The 25,748-nt window shown below is 41.5% G+C and overlaps 1 long non-coding RNA gene across 10 annotated transcripts in view; it reads left to right on the top strand.

Annotated features, from left to right (window-relative positions):
- Positions 1-25,748, top strand: part of LOC111751110 (uncharacterized) — a 187,722-nt gene that overhangs the window by 8,226 nt on the left and 153,748 nt on the right. The gene's annotated exons all lie outside the window — the stretch shown is intronic.

Raw genomic sequence — 25,748 nt, 5'->3', positions numbered from 1 at the left:
GAAAAATGTAGGAGGCATGAGGTCACATACCCAGGTCCCTCACTTCTACCCACCACCTCCAAGTTTATGAATATCAGGTAAAAACTACTGATCTAAAATAGTGGTTTTCCAACAGTGTTAGCCCACACTAGAACCCCTCGAAGGCCTTGTTAAACACAAACTTCTTGCTGGGTTCCATCCCAGAGTTTCTGATTCAGTAGAGCTGGGGTGGGCCCTGAAATCCTTCATTTCTAACAAGTGCCCAAAAAGACCCACTGCTGTCGAGTTGATTCCAACTCACAGCGACCCCATACAGTCTCCAAGGCTGTATATCTCTACGGAGGCAGACAGCCACATCCTTCTCCTGCAGAGCCACTAGTGGCTTTTGGTTAGCAGTCGATTGCTTTAACCAACAAGTGCCCAGGTGAGCCTTATACTGCTGATCCAGGGCCCAGACTTTGAGAACCACTGCTCTAGACCATGGGACCATAGACTAATGAGTTCAGTGCTAGAGTTCAGTGCTAGCTGTCCTAAATCATACTTCTCTAATCCTGCAGCTATTTCAGAGTGTGACTTAGCTACAGATTATCAATTTGTGCTTATTATATCCACTGCACCCTCAATGGCTCTGTTTAGGGCCACTGTTGGGAATAACAACGGCAATGAACTAAATGGTTCTTCATGTATTGATTCATATCTTACAACTGAGCTATTTAAAACATGGGCAGTGTTTGTCTAGGAGACTGAAGAACACAGGAAAGTGGTCTTTGATATTACACTTAAAAATCTTAATATTTATTTGTGAAAAATGCTCAGAAATGGACAAGCGTATCTATTTAAAATGAATTATCTACATGCTTTTAGTTCTTTCACTATAAAAAAGCAGAAACAAAAACATCAACAAAATACATATTCATGCATTTTTACATAGCTAAGGCCAGTGTGTATAAACAATTTCATTTGTTACTGTTTTGTTTAACATCCCATGTGATTTCTCACACCAGTCCAACCCCTTTAAAAAGCAGATTTCTTATTGGAGGCACAAGGCTCTGTGTCTTAGTTATTTAGTGCTGCTGTAATAGAAACAACACAAGTGGGTGCCTTTAACTCACAGAAATTTATTTTTTTCATAATTTAGGAGGCCAGAGGTCCAAGTTCAGGGCACCAGCCCTAGGGAAAGGCTCTCTTTCTGACTACTCTGGGGGGGAAATCCTTGTCTCTTCCAGCTTCTGTTCCTTGGTTCCTTGGAGATCTCCTCATGGCATCTATCTTTCTCCTGTTTTTGCTTTTCTGCATAAGCTGCTCTTTTATATCTCCTAAGTGTCAGGTTTTGGAAACCCTGGTGGCACAGCAGTTAAGAGGTATGGCTGCTAACAAAAAGGTTGGCAGTTCGAATCCCTCAGGGGCTTCTTGGAAACTCTATGGGGCATTTCTACTCTGTCCTGCAGGGTTGCTGTGAATCAGAGTCGACTAAATGGTAACAGATGTTTAAGTATTAGGTTTAAGAAATCCTCCACTGATATGGCCTCATTAACATAACAAGGAAAATCCTATCCCCAGACGGGATTACATCCACAGGTATAGGAGTTAGGATTTATAGCACGTATTTTTGGAGGACACCGTTCAATCCATAACACTGTCTTATGGGTATGTCAGAATTTGCATAAACTTTCCATGGTTTGTTTTGGTCATTAACGTTGTTTTGATTTCTAAAGGTTGAGAAGTGTATAATGGGTTCATGCCTTCAAGAATAAACTCCGGTTATTTTTTAAAAATATATAGGTGGATAATATAATTACTGATCTAGGGGTCTAAACTTCTCAATGATTTTTTATTTCTCTACCAATGCTGTGCCATTTTAGACCCTGATTATTCAGGCAACCTGGCCAGTTATGAGGATGTTTGCCTGGGGTTTCCTGTTCTGGGAAAATGGAGATGTTACAAGCAAGCTGCTGATATGAGGTTACTCCCTGATCTCTTTAAGGATATCTTCTAGTTTCTAGCCATTTTGCCTTTTAATTATAACCTTAAAAGAGAGCTTATTGGCCAAGCACCCAGAAAGACAGAAGATGATTCTGTCACTTGAGGATGCAACAGGGTGATTCTTTTAGGGCTATTCATCTGTGGTAAACTGGGCCCCAAGTAGGCACATGGATCTAAAGCATTTATAACTGCTGGTGACAATCCTGAGCATTAGGGGCTGAACTGTATCTCCAAATAATATGCTGAAATCCTAAACCCCAGTTCCTGGGAGCTAGGGTGGGCCCTAATCCAATATGACTGATGTTCTTTTAAGAAGAAACGCAGAGAACACAGGGAGAACATCATGGGATAACAAAAGGAAGATCGAAGTGATACTTCTACAAGTCAAGAAATGCCAGTGGTCCCCAACACCAGAAGCTTGGAGAGAGGCATGAAAGAGATTTTCCCCTAGAGGCTACAGAGGAAGCATGGCCCTGTCAACACCTTGACTTCGGCCTCTGGAATTGTGGGAGAATAAATTTCTGTAGTTTTAAGTCACCTAGTTTGTGATAATCTGTTACTGCAGCCCCAGGAAATTAATACACCCAGAATTTTCTGACTCTCAAGGATCTAAATCATTCCAATTCTGTAGTCTGTCCCAAGTCAAACCTCTCTGTAATTTAGGACCATTCTTCTCACTCCACATCCCCCTGCTTCTGATGCCATGATCTTTGAGGTCATTTCGCTTCTTTTGTTTTCACCCCTGTTTTAAGTCAGTTTTTGCAGGAAGCTGATGATGAGGCTCTGAGATTTCTGTGTGCGAATTTTTTTTTTTAATTGTGGTAAAAATATTTATAACGAGACATTTGCAATTTCAGCATTTTTTACATACAATTCAGTGGCATTAAAATGTTCATCATGTACAACCATCACCACGGTTTCCAAATTTTTCCCATCACCCTTACAGAAACTCTGTGGCCCCTAAGTATGACTCCCCCTTTGGGGTAATTTTCTTGAGGAGTGCTCTTAAGGTTACCTGTGGGAGAGAGAAAGAAACAGGAAGGGCCAAAGAGAGAATTTGGGCTTCAATACAGTTGCCACAGAGCCCTCAGCTGACCCTAACGGGCACTCTTGAGCTGGGATAGTCCTGCAGAGCTGTCTCCAACTGAGACACAGCAGTCGGGCCTTTGTACCCTCTCCTCATTGGATGGGGGCTGCCCCATGGACGAGGCGTGACTCTGTCGAGGAAGTTTCCCAGGAAGGGATTCAGCTCTTTGCCATCTGCAGCCGAGAGTCCTGAAAGCAAGGAGAATGAGGGCCTCACTCCTGAGGGAGATTAGGTGATTTGGCTCATGACTCCTCCTTCCATCTTCAAAGCCAACATCAGTGGGTTGAGTTCTTCTCACATTAAATCAGTCTGACAATCATTCTCTGCCTCCCTCTTCTACATTTAAAGACCCTTGTAAGTACAGATAGGGAGCCCTGGTGGTGCAGTGATTAAAGCGCTTGGCTGTTAACCAAATAGTCTATGGTTGGAACCTGCCAGCTGCTCAGTGGGAGAAAGATGCGGCAGTCTGCTTCCTTAGAGATTTCTGGCCTTGAAAACCCTGTGGGGCAGTACTACACTGTTCCATAGGGTTGCTAAGAGTTGGAATTGACTCTAAGGCAGTGGGTTGGGTTTTGGGGATTACATTAGACCCACCAGACACATTCAGGACAATTTCCTGATTTTAAGGTCAACCGATTAGTAACCTTAATTCCATCTGCAACTATAATTCCCCTTTACCATGTAACATAGTCACATGTTTTGAGGATTAGGATGTGGCTATCTTTGGGGGGCCATTATTCTGCTTACCACATCAGGACTCCCTGCTTATTTAGTCTATGCTCTGAACCTGGAACTCTCCATCAGTGTAAGCAGCCAAGCGCTGAGGGGTGGCTAAGGGGCTGCTGCTGAAGATAGTAAAGAACCAGTTTTGATCTAGGCTGGGGTGTCCACACATGCAGACAAGGCCCCTAGCAATGCCCATAGAAAGAGGGGCTGGAAGTGAAGGGGGCAGCCACCAGCCCCAGCAGGAAGCCTCTATTTGCACTTTTGCCTTAGGCCTCCCACAGTTGGGGGATGGTCTATGCTATTACAATGGAAAGTTGTGTTTCAATTTTCTGATTACAGGAAAGTTCATTGATGTTTAAACCCAAATCCGGTAAGTTCTTTGATATCTTTTAGAAATTAAATCACAGCTGTTTCTGCTATCTTGATTCATTTTATATAGCTTTATAGGTTGGCTTTCACTATTTCTGGAATAAGATAGGGAATAAATAAAATAAATGAACTGTTACCAACTTTATCTGAAAATTTCTTCTTTTGTTACACACACAAGCTCAGAAATATAACATGGTGTTACTTTATGGTTTTACTTAATAATATAAGGGATGACTTATGGTGAAAAGGCAACCCACACCGTTGTTGCCTTGTTGTCCTGAATATTTTAGTCCTTATGGAAAACAAAATCTTTTAGGCTTATCTCCATGTTGCTAGAGCATTTTCAGGGTGATAGGAACAAATCCACAGTAAGCCAGCCTCTTTGTTCTTCTGAGCCACAAAGCCTGGTACCCAACTTCAGTGACTGCAAATCTTGCCAATATGAACAGCCACATCATGCATCCCCCTGAAGTGCAAGCGTTCAAGTAGCCATAGCATGAAATGAAATGATTTTGGTGTTAAACAGCAAGAGGGTGGTGTTCCAGGCAGTCTCCAGAGTTTAAGCTCTGCATCTTAAGTCTCTAAAAATTTGATACCTTCCTTATTCTGAAAATTAGTTAAAAGTTTGTTTGCTAGATTTTTTTTCTTTTTCATCCTTGAAGCTGTATTGCTGTCGTCCTTGTAACTATGCCAGGCTTAACTGAGGTGCAGCCACTAAGCTTGAATACTTACCCTCCTAAGTCTTCGTTTAATTCCGTTAGCTTTTCTCTCTCATTGTTCATTGTGATCTGGCTAAACAGTTCCCAGAGTGAAGTCTGAGCCCTTTTTGACCCTTAATCCCAATGTCTGTGCTGCTGAGGAGGTACCTATTCCTGGTACTTCAATTTTCTAGGAAAGCTTAAAATAAAACGTTCTGAGCTGCTGACTTCATATGAAGAGTTGGGCGATAGCCTCCACTCATTTTCCTGGGGAATGGAGCTGAAGCACCTCTTCTGCAGCACACACAAGGCTCAGAGTTGGTTGATTAATTGAAAAAAAAAAAGTCATTTAAAGCAATGACTCATAAAAAATGATTCATACATGCCTTAAACATTTTTATTTTAACTTAAAACACATAAATTGACAGTCTTTGATGTAAAAGCAAGCCTTTACCCTAATGTTGGGTCTCCTAATTGGCGTTATGTGTTGTCGCTCTTACATAAATCACACCCTTAATGCATCCCTGAAGATTTCCAATTTCACTTTCTTTACATTGAAGCAAGAATTAAAATGACTTGCAAAGCAGTGTGATTGAAGTATCCTGGGTGGTTACAATTTCTCCCCAAGTCCTCCTCAGTTTACTCAGCCCTTCCTAATTCAACAAAACGTTTTCATTGGCTCGCTTTCATCAAATCATTCTGAAGCATTTGACTTACTGTTCATGGAAACCTCTTGTTATGCGCTCATATTTCATCAATTTACATAATATTTAATACACAATAATATTGACTATATAATTACAATAACAATTATAATTCTAATAAATATGTTTGGGAATAACAAACCTGGCTGACTCTTGGCAAGCATGCAAGTTATCAAGTCAAAGGAGAAGTGTGTTGACTTACTAGAGAGAAGCCTTGGTTAAGGGGGGGCTGGTGTTTGAGCCACTGCAGCCAAAGCTAGTTGTGCCCTGCCCTTGACTCCTTGGCCTACTGCAAAGGTCGCCTGCAGTACTGGTGCCTTTCTCCCTCAAACGCCCATGTCTCTCTAGCAGAGGGAAGTATGGAAATGCTGGAAAGCTAACATCCGCAGAAGCAATCCAAACACTCAGTGAATGAGATTCACGAGGGATGAGGTTGATGGACAAATACTCCAGCTTTCTTCCTCTTCAGTGGAACAGTCCTTAGATAGGGTCTACAAAGTCACCCAGCTGCCAACAGCAGTCACTGCTCATTAATACTCTTTTTCTTGGCTCCTAGGGCCCTGGTGGCACAGTGATTAAAAGCCTGGCTGCTAAGCAAAAAAAACTCGACAGCTCAAATCTACCAGCAGCTCCCTGGAAGCCCTGTGGGGCAGTTCTACTCTGTCCTACAGGGTCACTATGAGTTGGAATTGACTTGACGGCAATGACTTTGGTTTGGTTTTGGTACTTGGCTTCCATGAGGCATTGGTGGTTCAGTGGTAGAATTCTTACCTTCCATGCAGGAGACCCAGGTCAATTCCCAGCCAACGTACCTCATGTTAAGCTATCACCATCCGTCAATGGAAGCATGTGTGTTGTTGCTATGATGATGAACAGGTTTCAGTGGAGCTTCCAGACTGAGACAACTAGAAAGAAAAGCCTGGCAGTCTATTTCTGAAAATTAGCCACTGAAAGCCCTATGAATCAGAACAGTCCACTCCGCAACCAATCATGGGGACAGCACGGGATCAGGTAGCATTTTGTTCCATTGTGCCTGGGGTCATCCTGAGTTGCAACCTACTTGATGGCAGCTAACAATAGCCACTTGACTCTCATTCCTCCATGGGCTTCCCTGTATCGCCTCCCAAATAAACAACTTGCACCCAAACCCTTGATTCTAGGTCTTCTGTTGGGGGAACTCAAACCAAGACAGGCACCAATCGGTATGTCATATAGAGGAAACTGAGAGGATTGATCTGGTGAGTGGATTAAGTGGAAGATACTTAAGAACCTACTGTTCTTGGAAGCCTTCCAATTTGATCTTTCTCTTCAGATTATCCATATGGTCCTTCCTGCAAACAACTTTTGCCTTTATCTTTGTGAGCCCTATGAAGACATATCCTGGGGAATATGCAACAGGATCTGACTGGACAAGAGATCGACTGCTGTCTTCTCTCAGTTCTCCTGCCCCTAATTCATCTCTTCAAGTTTTCGCTTGTCTTGAATTTTATAAGCTAGCCATTCTAGGTCTTCCACATCCTCTGTGTCACAACTTCTGTTTCCCAACCTGATTCCTAGTTCTATTTCATCTAAAACTTCAGTTTACCTCAGGGCTTCAAGCTGGCTCAAACAGATTCAGCCATGGCCAGTGAAGGAAAACCAGAACAGGCCCGAATTCTCAAATTCAAGTAAAGCAGAATGATAAGCAGAACATGAAAAATTATGGGTTGAAGCCCTGGAATGGGAGACTTAGAAGAGGCATAGTGGGCCCTTTCAGCAGCCTGATGCAAGAGATTGGATTATTGCCAGGACTGTCGAGCGTGACACACATTCCCAAAGTGGCATGGTGGGCCACCATCTTTGAGTGAAACACTGCTGTTTCCAACTCGCTGGTCAAGAAATTTGGTTGCTATGCAACACGTATGCTGCCTTTCTTTTCTAAGAAGGAGATTAAGTTTCTAGAAGGGCTTTGACCCTTAATTTTCCCTTTCTGCTTATTGTTCCACTTCACCTGCATTTTAAAATTTCAGGTCTGTTTGGGTTTTGCTTTGTGGGCCATGACTGAACTGGGCAGAACCAGCTCAAAGCCCTGGTTTACCTGTGGTTCTGGGTCCCTGGCTATAGGGATCCACCACTTAGCTGAGACCCTCTCTTGAATTTATGCCCTGAAGCTTCTGGTCTCAGCTTCCCAATTTGTCTCCTTGCTCCTTCCCATCCTTCTCCTCCTCTAGATTGTGGTCCTGACCCTCAGACCCTTCCCTCACAGTGGAACTCAAGGTGGTGTTTCTAATGTGTGGCATTATGAGTGTTTTCCTGTAAAACTTACCTTTCTACTACTTATAACCATCTAAATGTTTTTCTTTAAAGATATTCAATATTGAATTAATGCTCTTTCAGAAACAGAACAAAACTATTGTACTCCCTCTCCCTCATTCTTAAGAACAAGTGTTTGGGTTGTAAAGTGAGTGAACCACACTCTATTCTTTCTTATTAATGGAAAATTGTCCATAAATTGCCGAGGCGTGACTAGCTCATTTTGCAACACAGCTGCAAATGGTTTATGCTGGTATCAGTTTTGATTTCTCAGAATGAAAGGAGAAAACCCTGCAAAATTGACATCTCTCTAAACAGTACCTCAGGTACATACTCCCTACAGACAATGACGCTTCTGAAGAGACAACTGATTGAAGATAGTGCCACCTTCTGCCAGGCCTGTCTCCTTGGAGTACCTGTCTTTATTTTATTATGGTGTGGTGGACTTGCCACAAGTTTCAAGAAGGCAAATGTTAAACATTTCTGTTTTTTAATTTTAAAACTGATCTAAAATGCATGTGCCTGGAAAGTGCTCTGTATTTAATGCACAATGACTCATAATAATACTTTATTATAATTTTTGGAAGCATGTTATATTTTACAAAACATCTCCACCCATAAATTATCTTAATCCTCAAACATCCTGATGAAATATATATTAGTCCCATTCCATAGATGAAGAAGATGATCAGATAGGTTTATTTATGTACCCATGGGCACAGTAAATTAAAAACAACATTTGAGATTATATACTCTGACACCAAGTCTAATATCCCTGTAGATATTCATCTTTCATTTCCCTCAAAATCTTTTTTTCCTGGGATCATCCCTCCCTTTGAGAAACCATTTCTTCCTTGATTTCAAAATAAAGTTTTAGAGTGGCTGCTAAACATTGTACCCCGCTGACACCTCTTTTATAGGGTTTACAATCTAGGCTACAATAAAAACAATGTGATTGTGTAGATATGCCACATTTTATTTATCCTGTCATCTGTTTATGGACACTTGGATTGTTTTCACCTTTTGACTATTGTGCATAATGCTGCAATGAACATTATCTACAAGCGTCTACTTTAAGCCCATGTTTTCAAATCTTTTAAGTTTGTACATAGGAATAGAATTCTGGGTCATGTGGTAATTCTATGTTTAATTTTTTGAGGAATTGCCAAGCTGTGTCCCAGAGCAGCTGCACGATTTTACCTTCTTACCAGCAATGTACTGAGGTTTCGATTTCTCCACATCCTTTCTAACCCTTGATATTTTTCTGATAATAGCCATCCCAGTGGGGGTGAAGTGGTATCACATTGTGGTTTTGCATTTGATTTGCATTTTCCTAATAACTAATGATGTTAAGCATCTTTTCTTGGCCATTTGTATGTCTTCTGTGGAGAAATGTCTATTCAAGTCCTTTCCCCTTTTTTCAATTAGGTTGTTAGTCATTTTTGTTGTTGAGCTGTAGGAATTCTTTATATGTTCTGGATATAAAAGGAAATGAAATTCTGATAATGCTACAACATAGACAAACCTTGAAAATATTAGTGGTTACCAGGGACTGGGTGTAGGGAGGAATGAGGAATTATTGATGAAGGGTACTGACTTTCTGTTTGGGATCATGAAAAATATTTGAAGTGAATAGTGAGGATGGATACACAACATGGTGAATATAATTAATGTCACTGAATTGTACACTTAGAAATGGTTAAAATGGGGAAAAAAAATTATAAGCCAGTGATGTTTTAAGGAAGAACCAAGGGAAAAAGTTTCTTTCCTCTCAGGTGATAAACTTCAATGGTATTAACTGCCTTGTTCCAGTATCATGAGGAAGGCAGTCCAGTCTGTGAGAATAATGTTGACATTGGGAGAGGAAGAGAGGAGAGACATAGTGAGAAGGAATCCCCACAGCTTCCAAGGGGCTAGTGCTAGCCCACATGGTCCAACTGATTCCATGTCCTACACAGCTTTCTCACAAGAGTCAATACAGTCCATCTTTCCCCAGGATCTTGGGGTTGTGGTCTACCACTTGCACTCAAAAGACATAGGTATCCTTTCCAGCGTATTAGCTCATTTGAGACTCATAATAACACAACAAATTTGGCAGCACAGTTATTACAATTTTCATATTAGAGTAAAATTGAGATTCTGTTTGAGGCTAGTCCATAGGGACCAAACTGAGATTAGAGATCTTCTCTTTTTACACCAAGACCAACATCCTTTCTTCCTTACCACACAGTTTATCTACTGCTGAAGGGAGAGAAGGTAAAACAAGATAGAATCCTATATTTAAAAAACCCATTGCCATGGAGTCAATTCCGATTCATAGAGACCCTATAGGACAGAGTAGAACTGCCTCATAGGGCCTCCAACAAGTGGCTGGTGGATTCAAATTGCCGACCTCTTGGGTAGCCCCAGAACTCTTAACCAGTGCACCACAGGGACTCCATTTAAGTAGAGTTCTTCATTTTTCTGGTGAAAAGAATCCATGTGCTATTAAATGAAATGACCCAACTTTCAGCTTAATAACTCTGCTACCAGCTCAGTCCATCTCAAAGGAATTGCTGTCTAATCCACTATTTATTGAATACCTATTTCACCTAAGACCAATATTAGCTGGAAAATTTACCACATGTATAAGATAAAATACTTGAATCCTAAGAATTATATAACTTTTTTTTATTGCTCTGACGTTTCTGTTATTTTTCCCATCAGTGTAGTAGACAAGGTTGATGCCCCACACAAATCTCCCTTAACTGGATCAGGTCCGATCCCTCAGTTGCCACCTTCACCTGAGAGAGTTCCCTTAGGTTTACAGGAGCTTCACCATCAGCGAATGCCTATAGGCTGTGTCCTTCCTTTAGGTAACTTTCAGTCAGTGACAGAATTATTCCGATGCTGTTCACATTCTAGAACACTCCATAGGATCAAGTTGAGAGTAGACTTTGGCTGAAACTACTTATTTGCCTACCTTCTTTCCCTGCCCTACCCTGCTTTGGACTCCCTTTCAGGTTCCTCAACAGATCACTTGCACAAAAATCATTGCCTCAGGATGATGTCTAGAGAACCCAACCTAAAGATACCGTTTTCTGGGGGTTTTGAGCTCTTACTTACTTACAACTTTACATCCAGATCTTGTTTGTCTTTTCTACTGGTTCTTGTGGAAACCCTGGTGGCCTAGTGGTTAAGTGCTACGGCTGCTAACCAAAGGGTCGGCAGTTCAAATCCGCCAGGCACTCCTTGGAAACTCTATGGGGCAGTTCTACTCTGTCCTATAGGGTCGCTATGAGTTGGGATTGACTTGACGACACTGGGTTACTGGGTCTTGCACCCACATAATCACACACCTACTGTGTTGGAAAACTGGAGTTGAAGGAGCAGCTTGAAAGTTGTAGGATTTAGTACCAAATCAGCATATTCCATATGGCATAAAGCTACTCAACTGGTTAACCTGATAGATCTGAAGAGTGGGGGATGTCCTCCATTTCCTAAAATAGCATAGCAGCAACTGTACTAATTTTAGATAAAGACATAAAATCCCTGAGGATGTAAAGATATGATTTCCCTCCCCCTTACAAGATCAAATTACATGGAAAAACTTTCAGGGAGCACAAGAGAAAGAAAATGTGCATTGATTTTTACTTGATGGAAAGAAAAGTCAGGGGGTGGGAAATAAATATCAAGGACCCCTTCCCATTTTGGTAGGTCTGGCTAATTGAATCTCTGGGATTACGGAGTGGCAGAGCGTAGGGGTTTGTTTCTTGGTCTCTTTTATCCATGCCGCCATGCATTGAGTTAGCAGTGAATGCCAGGAGTTATGTTGTGAGTAAAAGTATAAGAAAAGGAAATAATGAACATGTCAAAATGGGTTAGCTTATCAAGGGGTGGGGCTACCAAGTAAGTAGTGAAGACAGAACCAGTCATGGGATAAGAAAGGAGAGGACATATTAAGGGGGAAATAGCGCATGCCTGATACTGTGTTGTTGACATTTTTTTTTTTAATATTCCAGAAAAATTTTGGTTGGCAAATATGACCAAAAGGAGCTGACCTTTATAGAGTACAAATTATAAGACAATTAAAAGTACCTAACTTTTAACCATTCGGTGAGCTATGTACAATTATAGTCCCATTTTACAGATGAGGGAACCAGGCTCAAAGAAGTTAAGTGACTTGTCTAATGCCCCCCAGCTAGGAGCATATGGGGTACTGAGACTCAAACCCATCTGCCAGGTACTAAACCATTACATGCTGCATTGCCTCCTAAGCCAATTATTTTCCTGCTCTCTAACTTCACTAGATACAGAGAGAGTGAGAGAGATAAAGAGATAGCTACTGTCGAGTTGATTCTAACTCATAGCGACCTTATATAAAACAGAATGAAATGTTGCCCAGTCCTCCATCATCCTCACAATTACCAGTATGTATGTTCAAGTCCATTGATTTCCCAGTCCATCTCACCAAGGGTCTCCCTCACCCTTGCTGCCCCCTACTTTTCCAAACATTATATCCCCTTTCAGTGATTGATCCCTCATGATAATGTGATAAAAGTAAGCACATTGGACAACGTTCTGTTGTGATCCGTAAGGTTTTCGTTGGCTAATTTTTCGAGGTACATTACCAGGGTTTTCTTCCTAGTCTGTCTAAACCTGGAAGCTATGCTTGAAACCTGTCCACTGTGGGTGACCCTGCTGGTATTTAAAATACTAGTGGCATAGCTTCCAGCATCATAGAAACAAGGCAACCACCAGACCTCACTATACCCCTTGAAGTTTAGAGATTTTCTCCATTTTACAAAGTTGGAAATTTAAAACTCAGTAATGTCATCGATATTGTACAGTTTAAGGTCTATTTTCTAACTATAATGGTTGTTATTGTTAGCTGCTGTCAAATCGGTCCCTGGCTCATGGGGACCTCATGCACAATGAGATTGGATTGTTGTGATCCATAGGGTTTTTATTTGCTGCTTTTTCAGAAGTACATTGCCAGGCCTTTCTTCCTGGTTTGTCTTAGGACTCCATTGAAACTACTCAGTATCATAGCAACATGTAAGCTCCCACTGACAGATGGGTGGTGGCTGTGTATGAGGTGTACTGGCCAGGAATCAAGCCCAAATCTCCTGCATAGAAGGGAAGGATTCTACCACTGAATCACCAGTGGCCCCAAAATGGTTGTTAGGGTGAAGTTAACTGAGTATCGATTATGTAAAGAGCTATTTCCATTGCAGAGCATGAGGTTGAGGTTCTTTTTTTTGTTCTTATTTATCCATTTTTCTTTTTTAAGCTTTAAAAAATACTTTTTAGCTACAGTGTAGCAGGGTTTAAGGAATATGTCCAGGTCCATTGACACAGTGACACTCATGATTTGGCAGTTTTTATCGTGATCTCGGCTTCCGTTTCCCTACCCAAAGAACAGACATTTCTTAAGTTTGTTCTCATTTGGCTCTTCTTCCTTCTCCTTCATTGATTGGGTTGCTTGTCCTCAAATCTTACTCAGGGCTGAGATAAAACCCTCCTGATTCCAACCAAGCCTCTGATCATCTCCCTTGAACTTAGCCAACTGCTCTTAATTACTGCTCACAGAAATAAGCAAGTAAAGACCACTTACTGAAAACTAATTCACCAATCTATGCAGGGTCCATCGGGTATGACACCACTCCTCTCTGGAACCATGTAGCATTATATAAATGTGTGTTGATGTATCATCCATACCCATGCCTAAGGTAGCATATTGTTTCCTGCTAAGAAAATTCCCTGGAGATTACCATGGCCCACTCTCCCTGTTTTATAGATAAGAATTGAAGACCAGAGTGTGATTTGTCTAGGTTTACATGATTACATAGAAGACAACCTGGAATCAAAATCCATCATCATCATTATCATCATCATCATCATCAATGTTTCTTCCTACAACTCCACTGCCAAACAAAAATACCAGAATAAATCACAGCAAGTGCCATGAGATATTTTCAGTCATTCCTGTTGGCATGGAGGATGTCTTAAGGCTGATTCCCCATAGGTAGATCTTACAAAAAGTATTTGAGTCAAGTATTTGTTCAAAGAAGTCCCTGGGTCTTAAAAGCTTGCAAGTGGCTATCCAAGCCTCAACAATTGGTCTCTATTTGCCTGAAGCAACAGAGGAAGAAGGAGAGTCAGGAGTAAGAGGAGGAAATGGAATGTGTGGCTGATTGTCTCCACGAAAACTGCCCCTTTGCCATGAGACCAGAAGAACAGGATGGTGCTCAACCTGGCTGCCATTACTGAACATTTTTATCAAAGATTCTATAGAAAAATCCTGATCAAAGGGGAGAATATGCAGAATAAAATTTCTAATTCTCATGGAATTTCAGATTTTCTGGAGCCATGCAGACTGGATTAACCCCTGAAAAAACTGCTCTGAGATAATCTTTAAACCTTAAACAAAAAATATCTCCTGAAGTCTTAAAACCAGGCAATAATTTAGCTACACTAGTAAAGAATGTCTGCCTTGAGCACTGTTTTCTTTTAAGATCTATCCATATGGAATCAAATTGGTAACAGTGACTTGAAAGATTAGACAGGAAACTTGTTCTTTAGGTGGAAGTTTACAGCTCAGGTTAATTTCTCATACAAAAATTCATACACATATTTTGTGACAGTAGTTGCAATCCCTATAATGTGACAGCACACTCTCCCGGTTTCCCGTGTCTGTCCAACCAGATCCTGTCCCTTTCTGCCCTCTCATCCTGCCTCCAGACAGGAGCCGCCTGTTTGGACTCATGTGTCTGCTTGAACTAAGAAGCACACTCTTCATGAGTATTATTTTATGTTTATAGTCTAGTCTAATCTTTGTCTAAAGAATGGGCTTCCAGAATGGTTTTAGTTCTGGGTTAACAGAGTGTCCAGGGACCATGCCTTTAAGGGTTCCTCCAGTCTCAGTCAAACCATTAAGTCTGGTCTTTTTATGTGAATTTGAGTTCTGCTCCACATTTTCTCCTGCTCCATCAGGGACTTTCTGTTGTGTTCCCTGTCAGGGCAGTCATTGGCAGTAGCCAGGCACCATCTATTTCTTCTGGTCTCAGGCTGATGGAGTCTCTGGTTTATGTGGCCCTTTTGTCTCTTGGACTAATATTTTCCTTGTGTCTTTGGTGTTCAGTGACTTCTTACTTTTTTCATGTATGGTGTCCTTGATGTCATCCCACAACTTCTCTGGTCTTTGGTCATTAGTGTACAATGTGTCAAATCTGTTCTTCAGATGGTCTCTAAATTCAGGTGTGATATACTCAAGGCTGTACCTGGCTTCTTGAGTATATCACACCTGAATTTAGGCTTGTTGTAATTTTCTTCAACTTCAATTTGCATAGGAGCAATTGATGGTCTCTTCCATAGTTTTTTTTTTTTTTTTTTTTTTTTTCCGCAGTTGGTCCCTGGCCTTATTCTGATAGATGATATTGGGCTTTTCTATTGTCTCTTTCCAAAGACGTAGTTGATTTGAAGCCTGTGTATTCCATCTGGTGAGGTCCATGTATGTAATCGCCATTTATGCTGGTGAAAATGTATTTGCAATGAAGAAGCCATTGGCCTTGCAAGATCCTGTCATGTGATCCTGCTGTCCTTTCTATGGCTGAGGCCATAGTTTCCAACTACTGATCCTTCTTCTTTGTTTCCAACTTTCACATTCCAATCATCAGTGATTATCATATTTGATCAATTTCAGACTGCAGAAGTTGGTAAAAATCTTCATTTTTCTCATCTTTGGCCTAGTGTTGGTGCATAAATTTGAATAATATTCATATTAACTGGTATCCCTTGTAGACGTATGAGCATTATCCTATTATTGAAAGCATTGTACCTTAGGATAGGTCTTGAAATGTTATTTTTGACAATGAATGCGACACCATTCCTCTTCAATTTGTTATTCCTGGCATAGCAGCCCATATGATTGTCTGATTCAAAGTGGCCAATACCAGTCTATTTCAGCTCACTAATTCCTAGGATATCGATGTGTATGCATTCCATCTCATTTTTGATGACTTCTAATTTTCCTAGATTCATACTTTGTACATTTCACATTCTGATTATTAATGGATGTTTGAAGCTGTTTCTTCTAATTTTGAGTCATATCACATCAGCAGGTGACGGTCCTGAAAATTTTACTCCATCCAAATCATTAAGGTTGCCCAACTTTGAGGAGGCAGCTCTTCCTCAGTCATCTTTTGAGTGCCTTCCAACCTGAGGGGCTCATTTTCCAGCACTATATCAGACAATGTTCTGCTGCTATTCATAAGGTTTTCACTGGCTAATTTTTTCATCATTAGACTGCCGGGTCCTTCTTCCTAGTCTGTCTTAGTCTGGAATCTCCACTGAAATATGTTCACCAAGGGTAACCCTGCTGGTATTTGAAACACTAGTGGCAAAGCTTCCAGTATTACGGCAAAATGCAAGCCACCACAGTGTGACAAACTGACAGACACATGGTGAAGGTAGGTCAAGGGAGGGGAATAAGCCAAGCAAGAGTATGGTTTTAGGCAATGTCCCAGCCTATACTGATCCCATGGGAAGACCAGGAATGTAAATTACAATGCAGTGCTTGTCCCCCTCAAGACAAAGGAGCTGGGCTCCATTGACTGTCTTTTCCTGACCTCAGTCTGCCCTAGGAGGACATAAACTTCTGACCCTGGTAGTTTGAATCCACCAGATACTCCTTGGAAACCCTATGGGGAACTTCTACTCTGTTCTATAGGATCACTATGAGTTGGAATCTACTCCACGGCAATGGGTTTTGGGTTGGTTCTGCACCTAAAGTTGGTTCTGCACCAAGAGCAGATCTCTGAAGAAAGCTGTAAGTACTCAGGTAGCAAAGAACACAAGAAGCTGGTGTATGACCCAGAACCAAGAAGAGGAATCTTATGGGTCTGGGCAGAGCACCAACAGTGTGCACTACAGAGAATAGGTCCTGGAAACATTGCAGCTTCTCTAACCTTTCCCTACTACCTACTACCTGGGTCTTCTGTGTCTTTGGGTCACACACTCCTTCCCCAGGTCTCCACATGTCTGCCTCCTTCGTCCTTCATGTCTTATCTCCAATGACACCTTTTCAAAGTGACCTTCCATGACCCCTTATCTAAAGTCAGACCCATCTCCACCTATCAGTCTCTATCCCATCATACTATTTTATTTTCTTTGGCAGTACTTATTATTCTCTGAATTTATTGTCTACAAGTTTAATACCTCTCTGCCAAGTATAAGCTACATGAGACCTGGGATTTCATCTTATTCACCATTCTATCTTCAAACCTAGAAGAATGCTTGTCACATAGTAGGTCTTCAATATATATTTATTAAATAGGAAATAATGAATGGGTAGATGGAAAAATCATTCATGAAACTTCTGTAGAGAGATGTGGAACTATTATGAAGTTCTGGCAGTATATACCATGGCACACAGAATTTGTTGCCATTCTTTTCTTGTCAGTATGCAAGGGAACATATATGAAGGATTTCATTAAAGTTCAATCTATAGCCTTCCAAGTTATTGTAGATAATATTAGTCTTAATGAGTATATTTTATAGTGGGGAAAGCCTTCCAGAAATTTTTTAAGAAAATTATGTCATGGAAGGGAATCTTTTTAGCTCTTTGATACGTTATGTCTCTCAATGGAATATAATACCTTCTCTTTCCCCCCAGATGTGTGCATTTCATTACATGTCATTATCTAATATATGTTTGGCATAAAAGACACTTTTCTCTTTCTTTGCATGGGGCACATATTGTAGAAAATTTTCTTGAGTTGGTCTCATATTCTCATCTTATAGCATTTGGGATTAGCCACAAGCCACTTTCCTTTTCCACAGAGGTTTGTGGAATATATTGATTCATTGCATAATTTGTATTCTATTCCTCAGATCAGAAATTGGCCTAGGCATTCAGATGGCACAAATCTCCCCCCTTGCACCAATAGTTTTTTTTTTTTTTTCTTTTAGCCAAATACCATTTCCCTGAATAGCAATTTAGTGATTACACCATGATATAAAAGAAATGTGAAATCTGTCACAGGAAGATGATGTTGTGACACAAGAGAGCAATCCTCTGGGAGGCTTAACCACATTTTCCACAAAACTGAAATGAATGTGACACTATGTTCAGATTCATAATTAAATTTATTCTTCCTTTATGTGTGTGTGAATGTCTGGATCCGTCTTTATTATGGTGAGACTGAGAATAAGAAAATGTGGTCTGGCTTTAGGGTAAGGACAAGAGTCAATGTTAACCTTGAATATATATGCTTAAACATATGGGTCATTCTTCAAGTTCCAAGGCATTCAATATAAAGCATCGACATACAGCTCTGACTTCAGGTATAGGCTATTAATAAATGACTAATGTAGCCCCCAGGAGAATTGTAATTACTTTGTAAATGTCTCTCCTCTGTACGGGGCATGAGTACAGCAGCCATGCTTGGCCTCTTTACTGCTGTGTCTCTAGTATATGGAGTGTCTTGACTGGTGGTAAGCATCTAATAAACATTTTTTGAAATTGAAAATATAAATAGGCATAATTAAGAACTGAGGAAGAAAGGGGAGAGGAAGGAAGGAAGAGAGAGAGAGAGAGATGCCTGAAGCTGATATACCACAGGCTCAGTGCCATGAGGACAATCCTATACCTAGTGCATAGTGAAGAAGTGCCATACACAAGTGAAGCAACTTGGAGAAGTGAAAATTGGAAGATGCTGGGTGGTCAGGAGGAGGCAAATATGTAGGGAAATATGGAATATTGCATGATCATTCCCATTTTTCATTCTTCCCTATAGCCATGCCCATTGCTATTTGACTTTGAGGGTTTCTTTTAACTGTGAGTGGAGTGACCAATTTTACCTTTTGACATGGACTTAACCATGTGATTAAGACCAACCCTTTGGTCAATAAAATGATAACTCAGAGCTGCACCTAGTGTGTGTGGGACCCTCAGCAAGTTTATTTTTGCAGGCACCTATCTACATAGACACATTGATTTCAAAATGTGCTTCAAAATTCATGGGCCTTCGTGAGAGGTATAGTGATAAATTCGTGCAGATTTAGAATAATGGGTTGAAAAGAGGTACTTGCGTATTTGTTTATTGTCTAATTAGTGCTTGGGAAGATTCTTCATAGTGTCCAGGTATCATCTCTTCCTGTTCAAGTTCAGGAACTGTCTCCTCATTTTCTTTAATGTCATATGTGCCATCCCAGGCTAATTCCATGTTTTCATTTTGAGAAAAAGTTATCAACTCTGTTACTACTCGGAGCACCCTGGCTCTTCAGAACCTATTTGTATAATAATATTTTGAAAGAATGTAGACCTTGTTTGACTCTGCAATTGCCTAGTAGTACCATTTATTTAATGTTGGCTATATCATTTTTTTTTATATCATTACCCGTGACGTTGCATCATCCATTGTGCCACAATGAATACTGGCCTCCCATAAGGCCCTTACAACCAGAAATGATGCCTTTGAATTATGGTGTTGGTGAACAATACAGAATATGCCATGGACTGCCAAAAGAATGAACAAACCTGTCTTAGAAGAAGTACAATGAGAATGCTCTTTTGAAGCAAAGATGGCAAGACTACGTCTTAAATACTTTGGACATGTTATCAGGAGGGACCAGTCCCTGGAGAAGGACATCATGCTTGGTAAAGTAGAGGGTCAACAAGAAAGAGGAAGACCCTCAAGGAAATGGATCGGCACAGTGGCTGCAACAATGGGCTCAAGCATAACAACAATTGTGAGGATGGTGCAGGACCAGGCAGTGTTTCATTCCATTGTACATAGGGTCTCCATGAGTCAGAACCAACTCGATGGCACCAAACAACAACAATGAGGACTTCAAAGGTTGTTGGTATGCTTCATTGAAGATGACCATGAATATAAGCCTTACCCAGAGTATGTGTGAAAATGTGAATGATAATCATTTTCTGGTCATGTTAAATTTACCACTTGGAATTTTGTAGAACAAATGTAGAAAAATGCATCTTTCAACTGTGCCTTCACTTCAACTCTTTAGGCTGTGATCACATCTTTCCTAGAATATGATCTTTTTTAATGTTGATCCTGCCCCTACATTGGAACCTTGTTTGTATAGTGGTTAAGAGCTTGGCTGCTAATCAAAAGGTCCTTGGAAACCCTATGGGGGCAGTTCTAATCTGCCCTATAGGGTCACTATGAGTCAGAATGGACTCGATGGCGCCTAACAACAACAACAACCCCTATATTATGCACATCAAAACCAAGAGGAAGGGTAAGTGAGGGCTAACCCTGTATATACAGCAAGTACAGCAGTCTCATATGTGCAATGAATTTATTGTAGGACATGGCTTAAAACCAACTTGGGAGAGCATAACTTCACCACACTGATTGGTGGGGTCCATTGGCATTGGAGACAAATGCTCTCCAAGCACCTTGGGGAAGATAACCCCAAAGGATTTCCAGACTGACACAGGGCATGGAGCCTGTGGAGGGAGCAATGTGACTGCCCTGGGGACCAGCAGCAGGGAGCTCACAGGGTAACGGATGCTTTCTGCCATACTCATTGCCTTCAGGTGCCGTAGACTGCCTAGAGGCACCATGATCAGGATACAAATATGTGTGTACCAATCAAGCCCATGGGTCTTCTGTGGATCTTCAATAGCCCAAAGCCCTGATCTTGTTCTGTGTCACCTCAAATCAGCAATTCATCCTATTATGGTAGCCCAACTTCATACAACCCCACAAAGAAATGCCCTGCTGGTCAGTCAGAACAGCCTGCTTACCATATCATACTCCTAGGACTCAAGGGACCCCAGGACAATGCCCTAGGTATGAGTCCTAGAGCACTTTGAGGCATTTGGTCAACCCCATCCATGGAGCAAAGGGTCAGAAATTGTCTTGAAAGAGAAAAACCACACAGGTCCTGCTCTAGGCCTGGTGTGCCCTGCTGGATGACACAACCAGCTCTGGCTGTCCCAAACATCAGAGAAGAATTTCAAAATGTCAAGGTTGGTGCTCCAGGTGACCAGGACACACATGGAAACAGGGCCAGCCTCAGGGGTGCATCCTGTGAGATGGCACTGCTGACCCTGTGGGCCTCAGGCATTGAGAGGTATTTGGAAATTTGAGAAAGGCTTTGTAAAACATGGTCCCTGGTATCCTGGGCCCCATTTACCTGAGTTAAAGGGAGGAACTGTGATTCTGTGCCAGTTCTGAGCCTAGGCCTCAAGAGGACTTGAGTGCTTCTGCTTGCTCTCTATCACTTCTGCCATTTCCATAAGACTATGCATGTGCTAGATTGTGGCAGAATGAAACACATGAAGCCGAACATGTCACCTCTTCAGTCTGTGCTGACAGTTAATCAACTCCAAACATATGAGCAATCACAGCCAAGCCTGCAAAATCCCCTAGGCAACACCCATCTGATTTCTGATATGAGAGGAATGAACTTATTATCACATACTACTAAAGTTTTATCCGTGTTTATATGGCAGTATTATTGCGGCAATAGATAACTAATCCAATTGACTAGCTTGAGGTTTAGAATCTAAGTGTAAAATCACTACTTCACAGCAAGCACGAGAATTCCCAGAAAGGTTTTGCGTTGTCAATAGCAACTGAAATGTGTGTGTGTGTATGGAGATATGTTTTATTCTTCAAATACAGGAATGAGTGAGTATAGGGGAAGGCTGCATATGAAGAAAGGTCGTATGGAGGATTTTCTCTGCCTGAATTCAATAATAATTTATTTTTCAACACTCTTTTAGGTACAATCTCTGAGTGTAAAGATTTTAGGAGGAGAGACTTCAAGGAACAACAGGATGATATGGGCGAGGCACTAAATGCCATTACAGTGCAACATGAGGGAAAATCCTCTAAGGCAAAATCGGGATCCTCAGGTATCCCCAGGAACAGGAAGGGACCTGGGAAGGGCCTGAAGAATAGATAAGATTAGGGTATATGAGGAAGAAAGCATTTCAGGTAGCAAAAATCTGTTTGGAAAAATAGAAAGAGATCCTCACGGAAAGAATTGATTGGCAATTTGTACTATATCTTTTGAGTTCAAGAAATCATCCCAGTTTGAAGTAGAAATGGAGACATTGATTGTTGTTGGTGTTAGGTGCCGTTGAGTTGGTTCTGACTCATAGAAACCCTATAGGACAGAGTAGAACTGCCCCATAGGGTTTCCAAGGAGCAGCTGGTAGATTTGAACTGCTGACTTTTTGGTTAGCAGCTGAGCTCTTAACCACTATGCCATCAGGGCCCCATTAGAGACATTGATTAGATACTGATATTAGTGGTAGAAAATAGACCCTCCTTTCTCCTTTGCATTTGATACAATAGTTCATTGATTCAAAGATCAAGTGAGATGGTAGCAAACTTTACTCATGGAACCCTAGAGCTGGTTCCAGGCCTGCTTTTTTCCACCTCCATTGTCATTCGTTCATTAATTCCTCAAAAATAACTTTGTTGATGATTTATGGGCTGCATGCTTGCTAAGGGTGGAGATACAGAGGTAATTACACGTAGTTTCTGGTTTCAAGGGGCTAAGAGATAAGGGAAATAAAGATGTCAACAGAATTATTCACAGTGTGTCAAGTACCATAACAGAGGTGAGCACCAGATGCTTGCTAGTGTAAAGGAGGAATGGTCAGCTAAGCCTTGGAGGGATGGGGGAGTTTATGCTGGAATTCACACAAGAAAGGCCAAGTGTTTAGGGATGGGTTGGAGGTCACCAGGTAAGCAATGAAACTAGCAATTATTCCCCTCACTGAACTTAACAGAAGATTTCGAAGGTCTAAACCAGTCCTTGCCAGCTGATTGCATGTTCTCTCTGATGACCTCAGCATTTTCTTATTGTCTGTTTAGTTCATCTAGTCTTAGGGAGGCACTTTTTGCTAGTGTTCCTATTGCTATTATACTACACAACTGGCTGAACTTGATGCTTCTTTTTGGGCTGTTAAGTGTACATTGAATTTTTGGGGTGTGGGTATATATGGAGGTAACATTCTGCTGCCTGAGCTCGACCTAGTGAAGTGTTTTAAGTATGAAAGAGAAAGGCAGTGAAACCAAAGGGAACATTGAGTTACAGTTACAGAGGAAGTAAAAGTCCCAGCTGGGGAAGTGATACTGAATAAAAACCTATCTTAGGTCAGTTTCCCTAAGCAGAGCTTGAAATGGGGATTCTTGTGCAAGAAATTGATTTAAGGAAGTGCTCTCAGGAGAAGGGAAGTGAGGGGAGCCAGATTGGGAAGGAAAGGAGCAAAGCAGAGAGGTTGTTTCAGCTAGAGTCTAGCCTTCATCTGATCCATGGCGGGTCCTGGAGCATAACTGGCACCATAGCATTGGTCTCCTTGAGGCAACAGGCTTTTATACTCCCATTTCAGCCTGTCGTCAGCTGCAGGATGCAGCACTTCAGAGGGAGGGGGTGGTATAACCATTCAGGCATTTCTGCTCAAATGGCTCCCATTGGCCAGGGACAGTTCTCCAGAGAAATGGCAACTGTGAGCTGTTAGCAGCCAACACTGACAGTAGCTGGAAGGTGGGTATACTGTCCCATAAGAGAATTTGAATGAGGCACAAATAACATTCATTTCAAGGTCACGAATGGGAAAAACACACCATAAAATCATACACAGATAATCATGGAATCTTTGGGTTCTGGTTCCACGACTTTTAGTTTTGTAACCTTGGTAAGCTTCTTAACACCTCTTGGCTTAGTCATTCCGTGCTGCCTTAACAGAAATACCACAAGTGGATGACTTTAACAAAGCGAAATTTATTTTCGCACAGTCTAGTAGGTTACAAGTCCAAATTCAGGGTGTCGGCTCCAGGGGAAGGCTTTCTCTCTGTGCCGGCTCTGGAGGAAGGTCCTTGTCCTCACTCTTTCCCTGGTCAAGGAGCTTCTCAGGCACAGGGACCCCATGTCCAAAGGACATGCTCTGCTCCTGGTGCTGCTTCTTGGTGGTATGAGGTCCCCAACTCTCTGCTTGCTTCCCTTTCATCTATCTCTTCAGTGATAAAAGGTGGTGCAGGCCACACCCCAGAGACACTCCCTTTACCTTAGATCATGGGAGGTGACCTGAGTAAGGATGCTGTTACAATCTCACCGTAATCCTCTCAACATAAAATTACAATGACAAAATGGAGGACAACCATACAATACTGAGAATCATGGCCCAACCAAGTTGTTACACACATTTTTGAGGGGACATAATTCAATACATAACACCTCTTTATCTCGGTTTCCCTGTCTGTACAATGGACAGAATAGCAGTGCCTATTGTGTATATATATACAGACAGACAGAGAGGATTAAAAGAGATATTGCATGCAAAGCTCTTAGAAAATTGCCTAACATAAAACACAAGTATTTAAAAGAGCGTGGTATTTGTCTTGAACTTCTTACCTTGACCCATTTCAGGCTATGCCTCCAGATGCCTTTGGCTCCCACTGTGCAATGCTTGCCTCATGGAAATACCCAACCTATCAATTTAATTGCATGACCAGCTTCCTGAAACCTTAACCAGCAACAGTGTCAGAAATGTGAAGACCTCAGAGCAACAGATAGACATCACAAAGCACACGCATGTGGTTCTACCAGAGGAATGGGGCCATGCCAAGGCTGTTTCTCAAGACCTAGATGATAGAAAATAGAAGAGTTATTGGTGGAGAAAACAAGGGCTGTTATTATGAATTGAATTGTGCGGCCCAAAAAGATAACCTTGAAATCTAAATCCCTACACCTGTGAATGTGACTTTGTTTTGCAATAGGGCTTTTCTTCTGTTATTACAGGCATCCCCGTGTTACAAACAAGATCCATTCCTATGTCTTTAAGCTGAATTTGTAGGTAAGGTGGAATAGGTGCATACGGTTCTGACTTAGCCTTACTTTAGTGCAAGAAAAGGCTTGAAGCATTTTCAATGGTTGCAAGCTGCATGTACAACAAGCAAAGGTGATCGTGATGAAGACTTCGTTGATTCAATCGCTTCAAAGTGATGGCAAATTTACATAACACTAAAATGGAAGAAGAATTGATGCCTTTGAATTATGTTGTTGGCGAAAAATATTGAATATACCACAGACTGCCAGAAGAATGAACAAGTCTTTCTTGAAAGAAATGCAGCCAGAGTGCTCCTTGGAAGCAAGGATGGTGAGATTTCATCTTACATACTTTGGACATGTTATCAGGAGGGACCAGTCCTGGGAGAAGTACATCATGCTTGGTAAAGTAGAGGGTGAGTGAAAAAGAGGAAGACCCTGGTTGAGATGGATTGACACAGTGGCTGCAACAATGGGCTCAAACATAACAACGACTGTGAGGATGGTGCAGGACCGGGCAGTGTTTTGTTCTGTTGTAGACAGGGTCACTAGGAGTTGGAATCAACTTGACGGCATCTGACAACAACAACAACAACAACAACAAAATGGGGACTGCCTGTAGTTAAGTTAATGAAGTCATACTGGAGTAGGGTGGGTCCTAATTCCTGCTGAGTGGTGAACCCTATTACTGCTATAAAAGATGAGAACAGACATGGAATCACACTGGGAGAAGACAGATACCGTGTGAAGATACATCTACAAGCCAAGAAATGCCCAGGCTACCAGAAGCTGGAGGAGACAAGGAAGGATTTTCCTTTCCAGCAGACAGAGGTCATGGTCCTGTCGATGCCCTGAATTTGAACTTCTAGCCTGCGGAACTATGAGACAATAAGTTTCCCTTCTTTCGAGCCACTCAGCTGTGGCATGTCGCTATGGCAGCCCTAGGAAACTAAGACAGTTGTAAAAATGAGATTACAAGTGCTGTTATTTTTCTCCTTTCTCTTCATTCTGGCACTACTGCTTCTAATACTATAGGTACTTTTACTGCCACTTTTGGAATTACACTCCATAAATGCCAGGCACTGTACAAGATGTGTGCCCATAGGAAGAAAA

Source organism: Loxodonta africana, chromosome 24, assembly GCF_030014295.1.
Source record: "Loxodonta africana isolate mLoxAfr1 chromosome 24, mLoxAfr1.hap2, whole genome shotgun sequence".
Taxonomy (NCBI): Eukaryota; Metazoa; Chordata; class Mammalia; order Proboscidea; family Elephantidae; genus Loxodonta; species Loxodonta africana.
Note: the sequence above shows the minus strand (reverse complement) of the source record. Positions and strands in the feature narration are given on the sequence as shown.